Source organism: Eurosta solidaginis, chromosome 1, assembly GCF_040869045.1.
Source record: "Eurosta solidaginis isolate ZX-2024a chromosome 1, ASM4086904v1, whole genome shotgun sequence".
NCBI lineage: Eukaryota > Metazoa > Arthropoda > Insecta > Diptera > Tephritidae > Eurosta > Eurosta solidaginis.
This window is the reverse complement of record NC_090319.1, coordinates 65505848-65510868: the sequence shown is the minus strand read 5'-3', so window position 1 is coordinate 65510868 and position 5021 is coordinate 65505848.

Genomic DNA, 5021 nt, shown 5'->3' with positions numbered 1-5021 from the left:
CTTATCATTTTTGATATTGCGGAAGAAAATATAGCAAATGCAAAATAGAAAAAATATAAATTTTTTTCTTTTAACTTGTTAAGAACGTATTGACCTGCAATACGAAAACTAGCACTTTCAAATTTTTTTCAAAGATATTTTCTGTAAAAGCACATTCAAGCTAGTTCTGTTGTTGTTGTTGTAGCGATTAGGTTACTCCCCGAAGGCTTTGGGGAGTGTTATCGATGTGATGGTCCTTTGTCGGATACAGATCCGATACGCTCCGGTAACAGCACCATTAAGGTGCTGGCCCGACCATCTCGGGAACGATTTATATGGCCACATTAAACCTTCAGGCCATCCCTCCCTCCCCACCCCCAAGTTCCCTGAGGAGCTTGGGGTCGCCAGAGCCTCGTCTGTTAGTGAAACGAGATTCGCCGCTCGAAGGTGAGGTTGACAATTGGGTTGGAGAAGCTATATATTGCGCTACACAACCCCTTGAATCCCTCAAGCTAGTTCTCGTATGGCTCGGCGGTACAAGCTTGCAAAGAACCGATCAAGTTAAAAAGCAATCTTTGTAGAGGTTGATCTGAAAACGAAAATTACCACCCCGTTCGAAGTTCGGCCATTTTGAAAGCTGATCTGCCTTCGTTTCTTATTTGGACTGTATAAATTATAGGGGGTCAGATGACAGAGCTTCGAAAGCATCAAAGCGGACGATCAGAATTGGTCTTACGGATCGTGGTTAGGCCCTAACAGCGAAAATCGGGGAAATAATCGGTGGCGATATTTTGTCGTAGTTAGTCCCCAAATCATTGATATTGACTTTTGAAATTTGAGCCTTCCCAATATACTTAATATACTACATTTAAAAAATAAAAAATACCTGCCTTCTAAGGAGACAAAAGCCAAATCTTCTCAAAAGCGATAGATTAACAGCTACACAAAAAAAGTGGACGCATCTCGTAATGCGAGGCAAAAATTGTCCGGCTTTTTGTTGTGCTGAATTCGTCATCAGAATTGGCCTAACGAATCACGGTTTAGTTAAAGCTGGCCGTGGTTCGGTCTTAACGAAAAAGGGAAAATTATATTGCTTCGTTCGAAGACCTGCATGGAAAAAAAGTTTAAATAGTTCACCCATACGTTACCAATTTTTTAAACACGGTAAATAAAACTAATAGAGGTGGGTTAGATTTAGTATTTCGAAAATCAAAATCTATGTTTTGGAGGCTAACTTCGAAAACTGGGGAAATACTTTTTTTGCTCATAGTACAGTCTTTTCAATCAAATTGTTAGGTTCTAATACTCAGCCGAATGTTACATAATAGCGTGTATTGACTCTTCTTTGTGGATATGTTCGTGGCTGAAGCGCATGTTGAGCCTCACAAAACTCTTCTCTTTAATATTATCTATTGAATGGAATTGTGGGGTAAACACTGTTAAATGATCAAAGCAAAAAGTCTAACAGAGAGATAACTGTAAAACAAGTTACATAAGTCGTCACTATGAAAATGCGCTTCCTCGGACGCCATCTGGGTAATATTTCAGCCTCTGTGGTATGCTGTTCTGCTGTGGTCGAGAGTTTTCTTCTTCCACAGTCAGGTAAGTCTACTAAATTTTTTTTGAATCGGGAGCAAATATTTCAAGCAGGAAATCCTGAAACCGACCGCAGAAAAACCACTTGCTCGGACGCCAACTGGAGTAATAATTAAGTGTGTTGTACGCTGCTCCGCTGTGGTACAGTGCTGACTTCTACCACAGACAGGTAAGTCTTATCACTTTTGTTCTGAACTATTGACGCCAATTTCCAGCAGGAAATTTTGAAAGCCGACCACCTTTCTTTAGAGCTGTACCCATCGTTGCAGCAATCACATGAAGTTGTCGAGGTTTATTTGAACCAATTCTTTGAAGCCCCGAACTATCCATATTGTGGAGTTCATTTCGCTTTTTACAACGCCGACGGATAGAAGATATACTTGGTGACCTATCCCCGGCCATTGTCAACCATAAGAAGACCTGCGGAAGTGACAGACGGGATTCGGTCAGCAGCTGCGTGAGCCACATTCTACTAGCCAACTGATAAGATTGATTCGGTTTTAATGGGTAGGGCAACAAAAAAGAGATGAGTCCCATACTCAGATAGCATCTACATAGTATCGATGTTTACAATTCCGGTTAATACAATAGGCATTTTCCCCATCCACGAGACCAACTTAACATAAAAACAAGTGCAAGATGAGAACTTGCCAACTTCCAAGCTAACAACTGGATGTCTTATTGTAAATCGTACACATGATGTCATCAAAGAGAGTTATTTAGTACTTACGCTCAGTCCGTAAATACAACCTTAAGAAATTTATTCCGTATATATTTGCGTGTAAATGGTTTTCCCCATGTCCATAAAATTTGGTAAGTGCTAACGATATTGTACGAACCCGATATTCCAGTACGAATCCGATGCTCAAATTCCTGATGTAAAAATACTATACGTTCCGCCACCCGACTGTGACGAACTGACAAAGGCAGTTTATAACTACAGTATTGTGTGAAAGACTACTAAATTTTAAGAATTCATGAGCTTAACATCGGCTTATAATAATTGAATTTCAATTATTCAGCCCAATTCTAAACCAAAATTCCGTGCGAGTTTTTTCCCTTCTCCCATTCCTCGTATTCTAAATAAAAATTCCTTGTGAGTTTTTTCACTTCTCCCTTTCCTCCTATTCTGAAAAATGTTCGAAAAAGCGGAAACCGGTTATGGAAGAAAAGTAGGTATTATGAATGTGAGGTAGAGGGAGATTTCTCTGCCATTTCATAGGAGTTTTTTCACTTGGTTAAATTAAAGGGAATGCATCAAAATAGTTAAAGGAAATTGGTTCTTTTAAGAAAGAACACTTATTTGTATAAATTTGTGCTAAAATATGTATTTACATTCTACCACAATATTCTCACTGTTAATACAACAACAACTACAACCACAACATTCTTTATTTTAAGCCGAAAAGTATATCATAAGCAACGGTAGAGCTCTTGGTATACATATTTGATGCAGCCATCCAGAAATTGCGCAAGGATTTTTTAATAAGGCTTAAATAGATTTTGGCATATGACGAAGGACGAATTCAACTCAACCTGGCCGCCAGAAAATTGCTTTGCTGAATGAAAGCAGGCAACTCCGGCAGATTTGTGTTATGCGACCGTCTTCTTCTTATGTTCCGCTGTTGATGTTGCTGTGGCACCAATTCATTACTCATTTCAGTGAATATCACATGAAATGCAATAAATATTGTGCATTGTTTATATTTTATTTCTTAATTTCCAACAAATTTGCAACAATAATTAAACTTTTCAATATTTAAAACAAAATAAGAAATGTGCAACGAAATTTCAATTGACAAAACAGCTGACTTCGAAAATTCGAAATTCTTATTCCCCAATTATTGTTCTCCCTAGGAGAACAGCATTTGAGGAATTTTTCCGCGGGAATAAAAAAATCCACGAGAAAAAAATTCCGCGAGAATATTTAGAATTGGTCTGATTATGTTTTTCTAAGAGAAAATGAAAAGAAAGAAACATTTACTGGCATATTGCGATGGAACCATTTCGAAAACCGCCAAAGTAATCATCATCAGGCAATTTTGTAATGTTATCAAAGGTTTCACCGGGATTCGCACCGTGAATCACACATGGTGAAACTGCAGTTGCCTTTAACCACTAGGCTATCCTGCTGGTATTTGTTTTCATGCTTAATTCAGTTTTTCTCATTTCTACACTAAAAACACAATTGAGACATTTTGTCTCTATATTAATTTGTGTGACATGTAGATTTGTTTTTGTAAAGTTCTTCTACTACTAAAGTTACCGAACAGATTGTACATTTTTTATGCGGCTTCCGACCCGGTAAATCTATTATCGACCAGGTTTTTATTATTTGGCAGATCCGGAGAAGGCCTATGATAACAAAATAAACACGCACTACCTTTCGAAGCTGCTTTTGATAAAGCAAAAATGTACCTGTGTAAAAAAATGGGAGACATTCAATCCAATCATCTCGGAACTGATGTCAATCGTATGCAGAGCGGGACAGTTAAAGCTACATTTGAACCCGCAGCACTGAAGGATGAGCTCAAAGTCTGTCACAATTTTAGAACCAAGTTCACCTAAACACGTTAGGAACGTATTCAAAAGGTCTGCAAAGGGTTGCAAACCCGACACTGGAACGCGCATATATTAGCTGATTATTGCTGGAGCATTCAGGGTAGTGCTCCGGATCAACTCATAAAGGGAAAATTTAAAAGAAAATTTTACTCACTTTAATTGAGAATAATAAAGTTTATGTATTAAAAAAATTATTTTTATTAAAAACTAATATTTCGGAAACTAGAGCTTCTACATTTGAAATTAGGGTGAAAAATACTTTAAGACCCGTTTACACATGCACTAATCTACAATAAGTCATCAACAGATAATCTACGCGTTTACATATATATATAATTTTTTAGTAAATAATAGTTGTCGCGGACGGACGTATTTTATCAAGCTCCGTGTTATTTTAAACTGTTCGTGCATAAAGTACCTACATAGTTATTTGATTGTGTTATGTGTAAACATATTACCTTGCTGACACAATTAACTAGTGTCGTGAATTTATATGTGTTGATTGCTTATAAACTTTGTAATATAAGCTTTCATAATGCCTTGCTATTGTAAGCTAAAGGTTGAGCGCAGTGACCCCAAGATTCAGTGCGCAAAGTGCAAAAAGAATTTTTCATTTGAGCTGTGTTGGGTTTGTTCAAGCCGATGTCGATTATTTGCACTCCGCGAATAAATCGTTTTATTGCAATGTGTGTATGGCGGAACGTCGTTCATCTCTTTGTTTGCCGACACCCCCTGTCGCTACAAGTGATCAAAGTCGTCAAATTTTGACTGAGAATCAGAAAATAATAAAAAATAAGAGTACAAGTGCTAACTCTCTTCTGGATACTTTATCTAATGATATTTCAGACGCAGCTATGCAAAAAGGTGCTGCGGTATGCAATAAT